General features: G+C 44.1%; 1 long non-coding RNA gene across 1 annotated transcript in view; it reads left to right on the top strand.

Moving 5' to 3' along the window:
- Positions 1 to 14,182, top strand: part of LOC142491103 (uncharacterized) — a 99,128-nt gene extending 84,946 nt beyond the window's left edge. Inside the window, exons 3-4 of the long non-coding RNA XR_012800282.1 lie at positions 13,374 to 13,447; positions 13,689 to 14,182. This is a non-coding gene — a long non-coding RNA (uncharacterized LOC142491103). The remainder of the gene's footprint in view (positions 1 to 13,373; positions 13,448 to 13,688) is intronic.
- Positions 14,183 to 20,142: the final 5,960 nt, after the last annotated feature.

The following is a 20,142-nucleotide window of genomic DNA, read 5'->3' on the forward strand; positions in this document are numbered from 1 at the left end:
CGATCAAGAATAGGTCTGGTGAGATACAATATAGTGATAACAAGATAGCAGCGGAATTTACTAAATACTATACGGAACTTTATAACCTAAGATCTAAAAATGGTCGACCTGAACCAATGGCGTCCGTAGCAATAAAAAAATACCTAGATAACTGTCAACTCCCTACATTAACAGAGGAGGAAAATTCGATCCTTAATGCTGAGATCTCAAAAGATGAACTAGAAGAGGCGGTAAAAGTACTAAAACTCTCCAAGTCACCTGGCCCTGACGGTTTCACCAATGTCTACTACAAGAGATTTCTACCCGTACTATCCACGCATCTACTAAAAATGTTCAATCATTTTCTAGAGGGAAATCCAATCCCCACCTCTATGTCTCTCGCTAACCTAGCCATCATTCATAAGGAGACCCGATGCAATGTGGTAGCTATCGTCCAATCTCCCTTCTTAACAATGACCTCAAACTATACAGTAAAATACTGGCTAACAGATTAAACCCTATCTTACCGAGACTAATAAATATTGACCAAGTTGGCTTTGTGGCAGGCAGACAAGCCTCGGATAACACTCATCAGATAATTAATATTATTGACCATGTCCACCTCACAGGGACCAAAGCAATACTTCTCAGCTTGGACGCAGAGAAGGCGTTCGACAGAATTGATTGGCTATTCCTAGACCACACCATGCATAAATTTGGCTTCAAAGATGCATACCTAGAAGGGGTCCACAGACTCTATCAAGACCCGTCAGCAACGGTAAAATTATCAGGGGGCAGTGCACAGAGCTTTAATATTAAGAATGACACGAGACAGGGTTGCCCCTTATCCCCTCTTCTCTTTGCACTAACTATAGAACCCTGGCGGCCACAATTCGAAATAATGTAGACATCCAAGGAATAGAAATTGGACATATGCAATACAAAATATCCCTGTTTGCGGACGATATAATATTAACGCTCTCCAAACCTCAAATTTCCCTCCCAAACCTCCAAAAAGAACTCTTAGACTTCGGAAGAATATCAGGATATAAAATTAATGACAAATCTGAGGCACTAAATTTAAACCTGCCAAAGCCAGAGGTGAAACTCCTAAAGCTAAACTTTAACTACCAATGGAGTTCCTCCTATATCAAATACCTGGGAGTAAAGATATCGGGGAACTACCAATCCTTATACCACCATAATTATCCAGCCCTATTTCGGAAAATTAAACAAGACCTAGACAAATGGGGAGCATACCAAATATCATGGATTGGGAGAATGATCTCGGTGAAAATGAACATACTCCCCAGATTACTATATTACTTCCAGACTCTCCCGATCCACATCCCTGGCTCTAAATTGAAGAATATCCAAAAACAAATTTTCCATTTTATCTGGCAGGGGAAAAAACCTAGAATCGCGAGGGCAGTTCTACTTGCTTCAAAGGGAAGAGGGGGCCTTGGAGTCCCAGACATTACAAGATACTATCAAGCCGCCCAGCTGCGACAGGTAGTAGTTTGGAATGCGGAACCAGGCCAATATTGCTGGCTAGACATAGAAATGCAATACGCCGGCACACCTTCTCTGCCAGCATGTCTTTGGTCCATGGGCAGGGAGGACTTGCAGAACAGTACATTTAAATTAGGACCAACGAGGCACACATGGGAGACCTGGACGAAATGCAAACTTAAATTCAAGCTCACGGCCCCCAAATCCCAACTCGCACCAATCATTAAAAATCCCAAATTACCACCTGGCTGTGAGGCCAGACAATTCGATCAGTTCACGACTAAAAAGATAAGGGCGATTGCCGACTTCCTGAGCCCAGAGGAATTCCTGAGTTACCAAAGACTACAAAATAAATATGAAATTGTTGGACTAAATGTCTTTAAATACCTCCAAATTCGGCACTTTATTCAAACATTATCCCCAACATTGGAATTTCCCCCTCTCACTAACTTTGAAAGGCTGTGCAAGGAAAGAGCCCACCAAAAAGGTCTTATAACACAAATTTACAGAGAATTGGAAAGGGCAACAGAAGCCCCAGTCCATGACTACATGCTCCATTGGGCGGCATAATTGGATATAGTTATAGACTGAGAGGATTGGGAAAGTATTTGGGAATCAGCCTCAGGAACTTCCATATGTACCACAATCAAAGAGAATATATACAAAATACTGTTACGCTGGTATCTTACCCCAGTTAGAATAAATCAAATCTACCCTCTGGCCTCCGATCTATGTTGGACAGGCTGCGGACAAAAAGGTGACATGACCCATATCTGGTGGTCGTGTCCGGAAATTCAGAAATATTGGGAAACCATACAGTCTTTAATTAAAGAGGTCACAGACCTCACCATACCCATTGATCCGCTGACCTACTTATTGGCCAGGCCAATTGAGAATATTGACCGCCCAACAAGAAAATTGATCTCCTTCATCCTCACAGTGGCTAGATGCTCAGTGGCGGCCTCATGGAAAAAGGTGTCTCCCCCCCTAGGCAAACAGTTAAAAAGAGAATCCAAGAGGTAATGCTAATGGAGAAACTATCAGCCTTCCTAAAGAGGAAGACAGATCCCTTCTATAAAATATGGGAGCCATGGCTGACCCGAATAGTAGACTAAAATGAGCTTCCCCCAGCAAGCGATGGACGTGATATGGAAGGAACCCCCAAGGGTGAACTGAGGAGGAAGGGACCATCCCCCCCTTAACCCCCCCCCCCCATCCACCCTTTCCCCCCCTCTCTTCTCCTCTCTCTCTCTGTTTCTATTCTCACGCTAACCGTGCCGACCCAAGATATAAGGTCGGGGCGCGTTGAGACTATCTCTGTTACGAAATTAGAAAAAACTTGTATTAGGCCACAGCATGTTTATGTGTAAAATGTGTACCATATAATGCATAATAAAAAATTTTGAAACAAAAGAGTATTATAATATATTGGGGTCTATACACTAAAGCTAACCAACTGCAAAACTGGGGCAATCCAGTGCAAGTCATATTTGTTTAAAGTAAAGGAATTCCACCCAAAGCAATGGGCTGTTTTACTTTAACCACTTGAGTAATAGAGGAACCGCGGTCCACCGGACTGCAGAACACAATCTCCTCTAGTAGCCACTACAACCCCAGATCTAATGAACCTTTGCGAGACTACATGACATGGTGGCTACATCATGGGGTACTCTAACGGTTAATAAATATTGCCCAATTCCATGGTACTGGCTTTGCACCAGTTTCATAGCTCAGAGGCTATGGCAAATAAACCCATTTTCTTTATGAGACAAATGATGCAAATGTAAATGATCTTATCAATGAAAAATAAGGAATCTCTGCATGAAAAAGACACTGCCCGGAGAAATATTGTGCAACTTGGTGTAAAAGAAAACCACAGAGATCTGTAAAACATGTTTATTTTCACAGTGTTGCATCCTCTCTTACTTAAACAGTCTTATGGAACTTAAAGTTTCGTACAGCCCTAAATCTGTATCCAATTAACCTTACATATAGGATTGCAAACAAACTCTAGTATTACTCAGGAATATTTCCAAATGTGATGTTAATTAAAGAGCATGCAAGTCGTGGACGTGAAGTTATAACGATACTGACTACAAACAATGGAATCTCTTCATGATATTGGTGAAGGATTATAAAAAAGGGCAGTTCCTTTCTTTACTTTGGCTGTTCTAATGTTGTAATTAGGCGCTGTTGTTCTGAGCTGCTTGGTTTATTTTCTTAACTTCTTCTCCAGCAATTTGCCTTCTGTGGGCGAGAAAGGATGTGTGTCTGGTATTGAAATAAGTCAGCAAGGATTTGGTTACCATAAAATAATCACACCAGAGAAGCGAGGAATGTGATGTTTTGATGACAGTCAAAATCTTCTCATATCTTTGGGTGGACTAAGGCTGCGGCCCCAGTGCCTGCACTGCACACGCGCCTGCGAGGCAGGCGGTGGGTGCAGCCGAGTCCCCCGGTCTGAAGTGAGCTGCAAGGGGAAAGAGAGGGGGACGGCGTGACGAGGGCACAGCAGTGACGTCCCCGGCAGGTTCACACTCATTGGCTGAACCGCCGCGGGGCGTGGTCGAGCGCTCCGTCGCGAGTCCTGCTCTCAATTTTCTTGAGAGCAGGAGTTTCTGTTTGCGCAGCGCGGCGGCCCCCCCTCGCAGCGGGCCCCATTGTGGGACGGCTCTTGTAGCCAGCGGGGACCTGGCCTAAGGTAGGGGAGCGCAATATCAACCCAAAAGAAAGAAATGCAGAAACATACAATAGTGTAATAAGTTCTCCAAAAAATGGGGTATATTGTAGATCAGTAGTGAATACAAGGCAATGCAAGGCTTGCCTGTTCTGTACAAAAGAAACAAAAAGTTGAAATCAAATGTATTGGGTACTCATTTTGATATTGCAAAACATCAATTGCAATACTGAGTATGTAGTCTACCTCTTGGAGTGCACATGCAGGCTCCAATACATAGGAAAGACCACTAGACAGGTGAGAGTTCGAATCCTGGAGCATATAGGAACATCTGCAGAAATGTGCTAACAAACTAAACACTTTGTAGACTGCCACCAATCCGATCCCCAAGGATTCGTATCTACAGGGATAGAGCATGTGCTACCTCATTGGAGAGGAGAGGCGCATTTAAAATAAAACATCAACCAGCTGTATAAAGTAAATAAAACTTGCACTTACACCTGCCAGCCTGACAGGATGAAGGCCGTCCTCATCCCCAACACCATCCTTGTCCTCCGTTGCCAGAAACAATGCAATAAAAAAATACAATCTAATGGCCCTAACCCCTTAATCACCTTAGCGGTTAGTAACCACTATAGTAATTAAGGGGTTAACTCACCCTCCCTACCTGGGAACACCACCCCCCCTACCCGGGAACACCACCCCCACCCTCGCTACCCATTGATTGGCACAGTGTTCAGCATGTCCATATAATATGGGCATAGTTTGCCACTATAGCAATAAATGGGGAAGAATAAAAATCAGGCCCAAAATCAAATACATTACATAGAAAAATCAACACATTAGAAATGCCAATAAACAAATTGATTGGCAAGTGGTACATCACGCCCATATAATATGGGCATGATTTAACACTATGGCAGTCAATGGTCAACCTAAAAAATAAACAACCACCAACAATATCCAATTCAATCAAAACAATCACCAAATAAAACAACAATAAAACAAGTAAACACAACAAAATTACCATCAATCAATAAAGAAACAATCAAATAAACACCAGAATTACAAATAAAAACACCCCCCAAAAAAACATCGATAATTAAAAGAAAATTCCAAATAAACACCATTATTAAAAATCAAAATACCAAAAATAAACCACAATTAAAAAGCAAACACCAAAAAAAGCCCAGAAATAAACAATTGAAAACACAACAAAAAATGCCATAATTCCATGGAGGGAACTAAATCCAAATGCAAAAGACTTCCCATTCTTCTCCCACCCCATCAGTCCTACTCTACGATAGATCTAATCACTGTGAGCGCTCACCTGATTCCCAAAATCACAACATCAAACATTCATAACATAAGCTGGTCGGACCACGCTCTGGCAGAGATAGAGTTGTTCAACTTTCAAGCTTAATCCTATAGGTCCCACTGGAAACTTAATGAGGCTCTTTTAAAAATCCCAGAAATAGCCGAGATATAGATACGGAGATAACGGCCTTTTTCCAGATAAATGAGGGAAGTGTGGCCACTTGGACCACCCTCTGGGAGGCCCATAAGGCAACAATAAGAGGTAAGATAATTGGAATAGCCTCTGGGAGGAAAAGAGAGAGCCAGACAAAAATTAAACAACTTCAGGAAAAGGTGGACACTCTAGCAGCAAAACATAAAGTGGACCAGGCGAGGGATACCCTCGTAAAATTAAAAGATTCAAGAGCTGAATTAGGGATGCTTCTTGCGACTCGGGCGGAGCAAGCATTGAAGTGGACAAAGAGAAAGTTCTTTGAAAAATCAAATAAAGCAGACTCTTAGGCACTAAGAGAGAAACGTTCTGGATCCATAAATTAGAGACACTCTCCTAAAGGACTCACCCTTGATATTGAAATAGAAGCTTTCCTGCTCTGATAAATCCATGTTTGTTTCCAGTCTGGAATCCACGTAACGATTCCTAATTCCTCTAGAATTTTCTGCATTGACCTTTTAAAATTGATTTAAAATGTTATCAGATGAGAACATAATATCATCATAAGGTATATAATCATGAATTTATAAGTTGAATATTTCTGATTGCTCTTGCAAATAGAATCCCTTAGATAAGGATAAATGTTATGGACAATTTGCAACTAGGATTCAGGAGTCGGAAGTCAGGTGAAAGGCTCAGCCAGAGGTCGTGCCCAATTTCTTTGCCTACTGCCGGTCCTCTTATTGCCGCTGGGCCCTGGGCTCTCCCCAGCTGCGAGACTGCTCTTCCTCACTCTCTCTGCCCCTGGTGCGCACCGGGCCTCTCTGACGTCGGTGTGCACCGGAAGCTGGGCCCACCTTCCAGCTTGGCACCGGACAGTGAGGAGGCCGAGAGCTGGGGTCCAGCGGCAATGAGAGGACCGGCAGCCAGGCAAAGAAGTTCCAACTACTTTCTCCAGCCACTGGGCCCTGGCTCTCCCCAGCTGCGGGCCTCCCTCACTGTCCTGCGCAGGGCCTCTCTCTGATGTTGCTGCATGCACCGGCATGAGAGGGAGACCCGGTGCAGGACAGTGAAAGAGAGAAGCCCGCACAGCAAGTGAGAGGGGGAAACCCGAAAGGAGGCCCACTGTAGCGAGGGGAAAAGCCGAGGCACCAGAGACTTGAGACCATCCTTAAGGTAAGTATGTTTTGTATGTATTTGGGAGGTGAGCGACTTTTGGATGTATTTGGGACTGGGGATTTTTTTGTATGTGTTTTGGGGGTGGGGTGTTTTCCATGTATTTGGGGGGTGGGGGGGTTGTATGTATTTGGGGGAATTGTATGTATTTTTGGGGAGGAGATAATTATTGTGGGGGGATTGTGTGTTTGTGTGTGTGGCTGGGAGGGGGGGATTGAGGGAGGGTGTTTTAGTGACAGGGGTAATTGATGGTGGGTGGGGAAGTAAATAGAGAGGGGGTGTAAGAGAGAGGGGAAAGAGTAAGATGGGTACATGGGAAGAGGGTGGGAAATAGAGGAGGGGGCCCTCGAGGTGCGAATTAGGGGTGCTCGCAAGACCACCGACACGGGGGGAGGGAGACCACAGATATGGGAGGCCCTGTCAAAACTCTAGTCCTGAGCCAGGGAAATCTGTCGACAGCCCTGGGTAGGCAGCAAGCAGTGGTGGTGGTTAGGAGACAGGCCAAGGTCAGAGACTGGCAGCAAGCGGGTAGCGGGCTTAGGAATAAGCCGAGGTTGAGGACAACAGAGGAGCAACAAAGTAAGGTTCAAATGGGGTCTGGTACACAAGAAAGAGCAAGATAGCAAATGCTGTGTCAGAGAGATGGAACATAGAATCAGGCAAGAAGCAACAGGTAATGGAGTTTTAGAAAGGCTGGGTGCACATAGGGAGCAGGTTCTGGCATTGAGGCAATCAGCAGTAAGGAAGAATCTCTGTAACAAAAGCAACTGGTGGCAGACAGGTAGAGCTCCAGCCTGGGAGCAAAGATACCAGGGTTCAAGGCAAAAAGATTGCCACTTACCTTATCTTCAGGGCAGGGAGCCCCCTGGAACTAATCTTATAAAAGGACCAGAAATGGAGGGACTCAAATGGTACAACAATCAATATGATTGTGATACTATGACACCTCTTCTGCAACAGCTCTAGCCACTATTAAAAGTCATGGCCCTCGCAGAATACAGGAAAAGGCTACATCTGACGGCTGAAGATTAAAGAAGAAAGATGATGAAATGAAATACAAAAGAAAAATCTTGTACAAAGGGCCTCGGATCAAGTTCAGGAAGGATCCTAATGGCAAGACCATGGATGTGGCTGGATAACAAATAGGCCAACAGGCCTGGATTTATTTATGAATTTTTTATTTCTGCTGTTTGTGACCATCAGGCTTTCAGATTACTTTAATGTTTTTTGATGTTTGGGCTTCTTCCCATTTTCAGTATTGGTTCCAGGGGAGCTACCAGCCCTGAACAGGAGGACAACCTTCTTCATTGATGGGGCAAGTGTCAATCCGTTATTATAAGCTGCATTGAGTGGTTACCTAGGCTATTACTACTTGCTAATAGGGGTATTGGTAATTACTCTAGAGGGGGGTAAAGAGTGGGGGTATGAGGAGTGGGTATTTAGGGATTATGGTAGGGGTTAACCCCTTGTTTGCCTTTACCACTTAAGTAGCCACGGGGGGCAGGTAGTGTAGTTTTAGTCAAATAATAACCTTTTAGCAGCATCCATGATTGCATGATCCATGATGAGAATCCATTATCCGACCCCTTAAGCTAATAAAGGGTTAAAATCTTATTTAAAAAAATATTAAATATCTAATATGTAATGTTTTATCACCTATTCCATGTTGGTTTAGGTTATCTAGCCTATGTATATAATGACCATTATATACATTGGCAAGATAAGTCTAACGCCAGCCTGAGGTAGATGATTAAAAATAGCGTACTTTTTTTTACAATTAGCCAGGTTAAGATAAATATAGGGACTTGATGACTGGCACCAAATGATTACATTTGCTGTATTTACTAATTTTGGCCCCGGTCCCGATATTTTTATCGGCTGTGGTAAAAAATGCAAGTTGATGACTTGCACCTTAACAATATTGTTTTTGTTGTTGTTGCTGTAATACTGCACTTTTGGTCTACCGAACTGTGAGGACTAGTCCAGAGACTGATTATAAACACGATGATTAAGCATCAGTCCAAAGTCAAACACTTGTAGCAGTTTCCATTTCATAATGTGCATTCACTTGTGTCATGTAGTACAGGGGTGCGCAAACTGGGGGCTGAGGGTCCCGAGAATTTTTTTGGGGGGGCGCGGCGGTTACAGAGATCCCGCGCTCTTTCACAACGCATTTAAATTAAATGCTGGGGAGCGTGCGAGGCCTCTGTATTACTCACTTACCTGCTCTCTGACGGCTTTGGGCGACACAACGCCATGGCAATGTGGTAACGTGATGTCACATGACCCGCAGCGTCCTTTGATGCCGGATACCAGGTGGGGGGGAGGGGCGAGCACTGGGGCTGAGCACAGGCATGGGGTCACAGTGCCAAATGTTTGCGCACCCCTGATGTAGTACACACAATGTTCCAAAATACTGAGTATGAAACTAACTCTGTAAATTCTATACATTGCATTAGTGGCTGACTATTTTTTCCTTAAGCAAATACAGTATGTTAAAACTTGAAACAATTGCTGGAAACCTTATTCAGAAAAGGCGTAGAACAGCTTAGATTTGAAAGTTTATTTGATGCACAATATATGGAGATGATGGCGTTATTTTTTTACATTTTATTTAAACATCTCAATATTTCAAGTTCATTCTGCCCACACTCATTTGATTACTCCATATAACATTCCCTACATCAATCCTTGAAGCAAGTGGAGCAGATCCAGAGCAATAACAAACAGATGCTAAGTGGAATACATTTGAATAACTCAAATTGTGTATATTTATTGGCAAAACTGATAGTTTTAGAGCTGCATAGTAGCCCCAGGCAGCTATATTTCCTATTTAATGTCGCGGTACCATATAATTCTTTTAAGAAATAGAAATGGTTTCAGACACAAAAAAGCAAGCAACAAGTCACTGTTTATTTTGTTCAATTAGAATTGCTTCTATAAGCAGACTGTAACTGCATCTTGTAATCTTTGACAATAGCTAAAACATGCTACATTTCGTTTTTCAGTTGTTCGCCAGATTGCACTTTTTATGCAATCCTGAAAAAATCAGTTCCTCCAGCTCATTTATTATTTTGACCCCATGTTTTTTTTACGGGTGGGAACAGGGGTCAAACGCCACTATTTTGAGCTCCAGGGATCCCCCTGTTCCCAAGATGCTTACCGGTGAAGTTACCGGATTTAAATCTCCCTCTCCAAGATGGCTGCGAAATCTAGGGTCAACAGGAAGCTGCAACATCATCAGTTGTGACTTCCTATTGGATGGCCATTTAAATTATTTAAACAGTGCGGCTCAGCTCTGCAGGGCTCCCCGTACCAATCCTGTAATAAAAAAAAAAACAGTGTTTAGTAAGGGTGAATTGCTCCCCTAATCCTGTGGGTGCCATTTGGCATAGCTACCATGTCATGGGACCTGGCACTCCAAGGCCCCAATGATGTGTAGTAGTAGCAACGTTATAATGTACCTGCTCGTTTTTCTAGGGGAGATCACGTTCTGCACTCCTGTGGATCATACCAGGAGAGGAGCAGAAGAGGATGGCTCTTATGTTCCACTATGAGTGATGAAGTGGTCACGTGATCATGAGTGCCGGAAAAGCCGTGGCACTTTGGTTCTGGGGCCCATCCAGAATTCAAAGGGTTAAGCCATCTACATACACCCACCCACCACTAACCAAAGCAGAGAATCCAATACCTTCTGTGGTTTGGAAGGTCATATTTTTGATAGAAGGCTAGATTATGTATGGAAGTAACATCATTTTTTAATGGGGAACCTCCAAAATCACAATACAATATTTAGACACATCCACCATAATGGACCACTGAATGCTACTCTCAAATGTCTAAACTGCAGGGTTTGTTTTTATAGCCTGAGGGTAATATTTAGTAAAGGTTATTTAACTTCTTAGTTCTGAATGCTGCATTACTCACAGGGTTATATGGCACTTTCAGGTTGGGTTCCCTGCAGAAAATATCAATTTGAGAGGACACATTCAACATTGAGGTAATATTGGTTTAATGTTTACACACATTTCAGAATTAAGGAATGTCATCCTGAAATACACTACAATCCGATGGCAGCTGATGACAGTAGCAGTACAAACCTCTAATACCGTTATACTTACAGTACATACTTCCCAATGGTCCCAGATTTTGTGGAATTGCTTTGAATCCCCCCTCTCAGCACTGAAGTGTAAGGAATCCGCTCCTGGCTTTGATTATAGCTTTTGCAGACTTCTGCATTTGCAAAAGCTTCCTCTGGCAATCAATGGCACATGTGCTGCCTCTCATTGCAGCTTCTGCCATGTGCTTCATCATTGGAGGAATACTCACACACCCTCCTCCTGTGATTGGATCTCCGCCCTTTATATCCTGGGCTTTGGCACTGAAACAGTTCCGAGCATAAATTCCTACCCTGGACTTTACTGTCTCTGCCACAAGCCACCCTGGCTTGTATCCTGGTGTACTAACCTTTCTGGTTCTTGCCCCTAGTTCCTGAGGCCTGCTGCTAGTTCCATGCGGGGGCCCGTTCCTGACTTCTCTGCTGAAGTGTTGTTTCCTGAGGCCGCCTGCTAGTTCCATGCGGGGGCCCGTTCCTGACTTCTGTGCTGAAGCGTTGGTTTCCCGACGCTGCCCTGCGGTGTACTTCGGCCAGCCTGTTGTCTCCCCTTGCTGAGACCGGCGTCATGGGCCGAGGCCGTTCCTCACGAAGAGGCCACTCCCACGCTCCGAAGCTGAAGCGGGGAACTCCTGACTACCTGTTGCCGAACTCCTGCTTGAATAACGACGATGCTGCCTTCTCCAATCCTGACCCTGCTACGTACGACTACGAACTGCGCACTCCGGATCAGTCTGCGCGGACTAAGGTCGGTGATTATATAACCCCACCTCAGCCCCGCAGTCCGGTCCCGGTTTGTGGCGAGCACAATCGTAACATGAAGTCCTGGGTGAGAGGAGTTTCTTCTCAAGTAAGGAAAAGGAGGGGAGGAGTCAGCTGAGGATTCACACTGATTGCTGTTACCATATCACTGCCCAGTCACAACTGCTCCTCACACCATAGGTAGGAGCCTCAGGGGGACTCCGCAGAGAAGGAGTATGTGTGTGTGTGTAATGTGTGTGTGCATTTCTGTGCTAAGGTCATTGTTGATGTATTTATGTGCTGAGGTCATTGTTGATGTATTTATGTGCTGAGGTCAGAGTATGTGTTTGAGAATATAGCCCTAACAATATGCACAGAGCATAAGAATCCCTGAGGAAGCTCTTTGCAGAGTGAAACGCATTAGATTATAATTTTTGCCAAGTTTCTCTGTCCCACGGTGTCTCTCTGATATGCATGACTGCCTTCTGCCCCTCGCACTGAAACACAGTGAGCATCTGGGTCCCAAGTCACATCCCGGAGGGACATCACGCCAATCGGAGATCAGATCGGGGCAAAGCGCCAGGCAGTGCGCCGCACAGATACACAGGTGAACCGGTCAATCAAGAACATGGCTACAAACTCTGGCATACAGATGCAGCAAAGACACAGCGCACAACGCTCATAGTGCAATTACAAAATTATATTAACATGAACAAATTATTGGGTGAGTATTGTGCGTACATCAGTGCAGTTAAAACAAGCAGTTTCGGGATATGTTACCCAACGCCTCAAATGACTGGAACAGATGTCCTCACAGGGGTAGAATTGCTGATGGCTCTGCGGCAGGATTTCAGTAGGGCAGATGGAAAGCCTCTGTGCGTCCTTGCTCCCCAGAGCATTAGTTGAGAGAAGCTTATAGCAGGTGGCCCTTCATGTCAGTTTCTGGTAGGTTCCTGGGTCCCCTGTGTCCAGGAATATGGGTGTCTGGGTGTCTGCAAAGCCTTTCTGCGCAAGACCTCTTTCCTCTCGTCAGCACCCAGATTTTTTTCCTCAGTACACAGGGGTGCTGACGAGAGGAAAGAGGTCTTGCGCAGAAAGGCTTTGCAGACACCCAGACACCCATATTCCTGGACACAGGGGACCCAGGAACCTACCAGAAACTGACATGAAGGGCCACCTGCTATAAGCTTCTCTCAACTAATGCTCTGGGGAGCAAGGACGCACAGAGGCTTTCCATCTGCCCTACTGAAATCCTGCCGCAGAGCCATCAGCAATTCTACCCCTGTGAGGACATCTGTTCCAGTCATTTGAGGCGTTGGGTAACATATCCCGAAACTGCTTGTTTTAACTGCACTGATGTACGCACAATACTCACCCAATAATTTGTTCATGTTAATATAATTTTGTAATTGCACTATGAGCGTTGTGCGCTGTGTCTTTTTTGTATTTATCTGTTAGCTCCAGGGGGTTCCTGAGCCCCCCCTTCCATCACAGCTGCAGACGCTCTGATCAAGGTCACGTAATTAATCATTTAATTACTTTATCACTATATCTCACGTTTATTTATTAGCTGCGCACTTTAATCTCTTGTTCACAATACAGATGCAGCGGCCAGTACTAGAAGATACTGTTTAATAATGGACTGTACTGGCGTCATGGTATAATAATTTTATTCTATTTCTGTATTCTATTTTGCATGTCTGGAGCTGGGCAAAGACTACGTGCAGGAACCCCCCCGCCCCCCACTTGGTGCAGGAAACTCTCTCAGCAATACTGCCAGGTAAGACACAGTGCTTAAATCCATGCATGCCATGTCCCTTCCCCCCAAACCCCCCAAAACCTAATGTACTGTAAACCAATAGTCCTGTTGTAAAGTGCTGTAGCCCATGTCATGCATGCTTTGTCTCCTCTAACCCCCCCCTCTCACCCCAAAAGCACTTTCTCCCCAAACACCCCAAAAATCTGGATTGAATAATGTACTGTGCGATTGTAAATATATAATATTGTCTCTTTCTTTACAGACTTAAGATGTCCAAGAAGAACCATTCATTGTGGAGAAGTAAAAGACAAGATTGTAAATTTGGAAGAAGAGTTGGCGGTGTATTTTTGTATTATGCATTTTTCCTTTGTTATCCTGAAAAAAATATTTTTTAAATTCTTTACATATAATTTTTTGGTGTGTTCATGTTTTACTGTTTACACACTTACAGTAGTACAGGTACACTGTACTGTATATAAAGTTGTAAAGGCATTTAAATATATATATATCTAAGTACTGTTAATCTTTAACATACACTATAAAAATCTTTAAAAACCAGTACATACTGTAATGTAAAGTTCTAAATTCATTTATATAGATACATCATGAATATCTGGCACTCCTGTAGTGATATAATGACCTGGTGCTTATGTCATAAAAAATAATAAAGCATACATTACCAGCAAAGGTAAGGAGACAACAGCACTCAGAAGGTATAAGCAGCTATAAACTGTATTAAAGAAACTTGCACATATATCCAACGTTTCGGTCCGCTGAACAGGACCTTCCTCAGGGGGTATATGTGCAAGTTTCTTTAATACAGTTTATAGCTGCTTATACCTTCTGAGTGCTGTTGTCTCCTTACATTTATATAGATAAAAATGTCTCATTGAAATACTGTACAGCATATAACTACAGTATAGCACACCGGTGCGCAAACTCCCTGCACCCCCCTTACCTGCTGTCTCCTCAGTCGCGCTCCCCCTCACCTCTAATGATGTGTCATGTGACCTGCGGCGTCATTTGACTTCACGTCTCCATGGTAACGGGCGTCATTTGACGCCGCGTGGACATGAAGCCAGCAAGTAAATTTTACAGAGGCCTTGCGCTCTTAGTGCGGAGCCTCTGTAACCACTGCGCGGCCCGCGCCCCCCCCCCCCCCAATAAAGTCTCGCTCCCCCCAGTTTGCGCACTGCTGGTATAGCACATAGATACACAAAGAGCAGTACTACTGGAAAACCGATATCTGGCGACTCAATGAGGAAATGCACAGTACTGTATTTTACTGTACAGTAATGAAATTAATTTTCTTTTAGTGCTTACATAAACTTACAGTACAGTATGTACACTATACCATATAAATCTAGAAAATAAAAGTTTTTACTAGTTATATACACTACCAGTAGTACTGTACTACAGAATAGCAGATATTTAGTGACTCCATGAGGAAATGCACTGTTACTTACTGTACAGTAACACGCATGCGCAGTACTGTACATTCCTCACATGCGCAAAAATGTGATGAAGCATATGCGTTTCAACAAGGTTCCAATATGACATAAACGCATGCACAGAAATGTGATGACGCATATGTGTTTCAACAAGGTTCCAATTTAACATAAACGCATGTGCAGAAATTTAATGACACGCATATGCATTTCAACAAGGTTCCAATTTAACATAAACTTTATTATCCTGTACAAATAAAACATTTAATTTGTTAAAAATACTTTTTGTTGTGCATGTTCATATTTTAAATCTTCTACAGTTTGAGAATTTTTGTATGGCTAAAAGCTAAGGTGCCTCAGAAAGAACTTCTTTCCCATGTACTGTATATGAACTCTAGTATTACACTAGTAAACTTGCGTTTTAACTTGCGTTACAACCCATGAAATGATCGGATAACGGCCACTGCATCAGTACAGCCAGAACAGCTGTAGAGACTCACCGTCTACTGCATCTGGGACCAGGAGAGACCAAGCGAGAGACCCTCCCTAGGTTTATATACCTTGATGCTGTTTTACCACTTCTGTTTGTAAGTACGCATTAATCTCCAATACATTCTAATACTGTTAAACTGTATTACACTATTGTATTTTTCTTCTTTTTCAGTTACTCTTTCCAAGTGGAAGTTCTCTAAAGTTTTGCAGATCAAGAGCCCACATTTTTTCAACTGATGTAAGTCATTAATTTTTTTTCACACATCACCTTTTTTTTTTTTTTTTTTTTTTTTTTAGTATTTTTTTTTTTTTTTGTAAATATTTTTCCTTTATTGGTGTCATACAGCGGGTTGGTACATGTTACAGAAACTGGCTAACAGGCCAACTTGTATATACGGCGCAGTACATGTACATAGCATGGGGGAGGTAAGTGACACACAATAATCCCTTTTCCTTTTTTCAGTGATGAAAAGGAGGGGGGGAGACGAAGGAAGGGTGGATAGTTGGGAACGACTTTGGGAAGAGAGAGGGGAAGGACGGGGGGGGGAGGGTATGGGGGGGGGAAGGATTTTGAGGTTCGTCGGTCGGTGGGGGGGAGGGGTGTTGCAGTAAGGTTTATGTGGGGGTTGGTAGTCCTGGCCAAGGTTCCCAGACTGAATAAAATTGTGGGGTTTTTTGTTTCAGCATTGCCGTCAGTTTTTCCATAATCATAATTCCGTCTATCCTAGAGATCACTGTCCTTCTGGAGGGGGCTTTAATTTTCTTCCACGCCGCCGCAACACAGCATCTCGCAGCCGTCAATATTGCCGCTGTGAGTCTGGCAGCAGGGGCAGGGAGGTCGTCGATTGGTTTTCCCAGCACGTAGGTCAGCGGGTCTAGGGGTATTTCTATATCCAGGGTCTCGGTCAGGAGGCCCTGGATCCGGGACCAGAATCTTTGGATCTCCGGGCATGTCCACCAAATATGGGGCATGTCCCCCCTTTGACCACAACCTCTCCAGCATTCGTCTGAAGTGCCTGGGTAGATTTGGCTCAGTCTACTCGGGGTCAGGTACCAGTGGAATAATATTTTATAGATGTTTTCTTTTGTGACGGAAAAAATTGATGTTTTGGTGGCTGCCTCCCAGATATCCTCCCAGTCCTCAAGGTCCAAGTTGGTATTTAGGTCTTCGTTCCATTTCTGCATATACAGGTGATTGGGGGGGGGGGCTGGGATGCCTCGAGCGTTTTATATATCTCCGATATGAGGCCCTTTTGGTATTCGCCTTTGAGGCAGAGGGTCTCGAATCTGGAGCGCGGCGGGAACCTTAGGGTAGGGGACTGGGTTCTAAGGAAGTGTCGAAACTGTAAGTATTGGAATATGGGTAAATCGGGGGACGAAAATTTAGCTCTTAGTTCCGGGAGGGGCATGGCCTCGTCTCTTTCCAGCAAATCCGCAACCACTCTGATGTTTAAGCCTTGAAATTGGCTGAATTGGGTTCGGGCGCACCCGGGTGGGAAGTCCGGGTTCCCGAATAAGGGGGTCAATTGATAGGGGGTTGAAGCTAGGCCGTATTTCCCTTTGGTTTTTAACCATGTCGACCACGTGCATCTCATAGCCCCGAGGCTAAGTCTCAATGATTTCTTGTTTTTGTGGGATGGGGACCACAATAGGGTTGGGAGGGTGTTCGGGGACGCGTGGTGTGACTCTATCTCCAGCCAGCAATTGGAGGTGGGGGGGCTGTTCCATACTACCGCCTGCCTCAATTGGGCTAATTGGTAGTATCGGAGTATGTCCGGTGCCCCCAGGCCCCCTCTCGTCCTCGAGGCCAAGAGTACTGACCGTGGGACCCTGGCTCTCCGTTGTTGCCAAATAAACCTTAGGATATGGGCCTGGATATTCCTCAGTTCTGCTAGTGGTACAGGGACGGGGAGGGTCTGAAAGAAATAGAGTAAACGGGGTAGGATATTCATTTTGGTGGATACTATTCTTCCGAACCAGGAGATCTGGTGGGTTAGCCAGGTCTCTAGATCTTTTAAGATTTGGCGGAAGAGGGGGGGGTAGTTAATTTGGTATAATGAGTTATATGAGCTCGCTATTTTAATTCCAAGGTACTTGATATGGGAACTATTCCATTTGTATTTAAATTTCTTTTGTAGGGCTGACCAAACGGGGTTCGGTAGGGAGATGCTGAGCGCCTCCGACTTGTCAGTATTGACTTTATAGTCTGACAGTTGGCCAAATTCGTTGAGGAGTTTTTCTAGGTTAGGGAGGGAGGTGAGGGGGTCTAACATGGTGAGGATTATGTCATCGGCAAACAGGGATATTTTGTATTCCCTGTCTCCGATTGGGATACCTTTAATAGTGGGTTCAGTTCTAATTCGGGCGGCCAGGGGCTCTATGGATAGGGCGAAGAGTAAAGGGGAGAGGGGGCAGCCTTGTCTAGTGCCGTTTTGTATTTTTATTGGGTTGGAGCGGCCTCCCGGGAGTTTTAGTAGGGCTGTTGGGTTAGTATAGAGGGCCCGGACGCCAGCAAGAAATGGTCCGGAGAAGCCGAATTGGCTCATCGTTTGGTCGAGGTAGGACCATCTGATGCGGTCAAAGGCCTTCTCCGCGTCGAGGCTTAGTATCAGGGCCTGGGATTGTTTGAGGTGCACGTGGTCTATAATATCAATAATTTTGCGGGTGTTGTCAGAGGCCTGTCTTCCTGACACAAATCCCACCTGGTCTATATGAATTAGCCTTGGGAGAATAGGATTCAGCCTGTTTGCGAGAATTTTGCTGAAAAGCTTGAGGTCGGAGTTTAGCAGGGATATTGGGCGGTAGCTGCCGCATTGAAGTGGGTCTCTGCCCTCTTTATGTATAATAGCCAGATTGGCTGCTGACATAGTGTCTGGGATCTGTTGATCCTGCATGAAGGAGTTGTACATTTCTAGGAGATGAGGGGACAGGGGGCCTACAAATTTTTTATAATAACCGTTGGTAAATCCATCCGGTCCAGGTGTTTTAGCTATTTTAAGTGAGGATATTGCTTTTTTTAGTTCCTCTTGAGTTATTTTCTTATTTAAGAACTCGAGTTCTTCTTGTGTGAGGGATGGGAGGTTGCATTTGGTTAGGTAGTCGGAGGTATTTTTGGCGTTATCCTTTGGGTGGCCAGTGGGGGGAAGGTTGTAGAGATCCGTGTAGAACTCTGCAAACTCACTTGCGATATCTTTCTCATTATAAGAGATTAGACCGCTTTTAGTCCTGATCTTTGTGATCTGGGTCTTTGCCTTCATGCCTCTTAATTTGGAGGCCAGAAGTTTGTCCGCTTTGTTGCCCTATCGTAAAACCGCTGTTTGGTCCATTTCAGGGCTCTCTACCTCGTCAAGTTGAAGCAATTTTAGGTCGGATCTCGCTTTCTCGAGTGCTCTGAACACCTTTTTCGATAGGGATAGCTTGTGTGAGCGCTCTAATGCAAGAATTTTATCAGTAAGTTCTTTCTGGGCTTTCTGTTTAAGTTTTTTCTTGTAGGAGGCTATTGATATGAGTTCCCCTCTGATGGTGGCTTTGTGGGCCTCCCATAGAGTTGCTGCTGAAGGTACTGTGCCTTTGTTTATTTGGAAAAAGGTGAGCAGTTTTTGCTTAATTGTTTTGACTACTTGTGGGTCGTTGAGGAGCGAGTCGTTAAGTTTCCAATTATATGTTAATGACTTGACGAAAGGCAGAGAGAGGGTGAGTGCGATAGGGGCATGGTCGGACCACGTTATTGGGCCTATTTCGGAGTGGGAGGATGCCTGGAGAACATTATTGGTGCCTAGAAAATAGTCGATCCTCGAGTAAGACTGATGGGGGGTTAAGTAGAAGGAGTAGTCTCGCTGACCCGCGTGCTGGGCCCGCCAGATGTCTGTCAGAGAGTACTCTCTGAGGATATCTTGGAATTTTTGGGCTTTTGTCTGTAGTTGGATGGAGTATGGGGCAGTAGTTTGGCCTGATCTGTCATGGTCTGGACTAAGTACCATATTTACGTCTCCGACAAGGAGAAGGGAGGAGAGCGTCGATTGGTCGAGAGTGCTAAGGAGGTTCTGTAGGAATTGAGTTTGGTTGGCGTTTGGGGCATAAATATTAAGGATAGCTATGGGGGAGCCTGAGAGCGTGCCTTGGAGTAATATATATCGTCCCTCGGGATCTTTGGTTATCAGCGTCGGGGCAAATGGTATATTGTTTTTAATCAGGATGGCCACCCCTCTTTTCTTGCTGGGGGAGGAAGCAAAAAACGCTTGGGGGTACGTGTGTTTAAATGTGTTTGGTGGGTCTGTGTTGTTATAATGGGTTTCTTGAATGCAAATTATATCACCTTTAGTTTTTTTAAATTCTTGGAGGGCTAATTTGCGTTTGCGGACCGAGTTAAGGCCTTTGACATTCAAGGAAATAATTTTGATCGACGCCATTAGTGGGGGGGACACATCACCTTTTTTGAACACTCACCTTTGCACTATTTTTTGTTTGCGTTTGCACCCCATTTTTTGTATTTTTTGTATTTCCTCAGACAAATGAAACGTCTTTTGGGAGATGCACGACAACAAATTATCTTAATATTAAATCACTTTTTACACATTTTATAATTAATTTCTGTTATTTCACTTCTATTTTCACTTACTGTAACACAATCCAATACAAGTTAAATAAAGTACAAGCAAATAACCATACTCCTTAAATAACATATGGTAATTTTTTTCTGTGTTAGTGCTATTGTTATGCAAAAGAGGTTTTGCTCCAGTCCTAACATCACATATTCAATAAGGACATTCAAATTAG

The sequence above is a fragment of the Ascaphus truei genome, chromosome 3 (assembly GCF_040206685.1).
Source record: "Ascaphus truei isolate aAscTru1 chromosome 3, aAscTru1.hap1, whole genome shotgun sequence".
In the NCBI taxonomy this organism is placed as follows: Eukaryota; Metazoa; Chordata; class Amphibia; order Anura; family Ascaphidae; genus Ascaphus; species Ascaphus truei.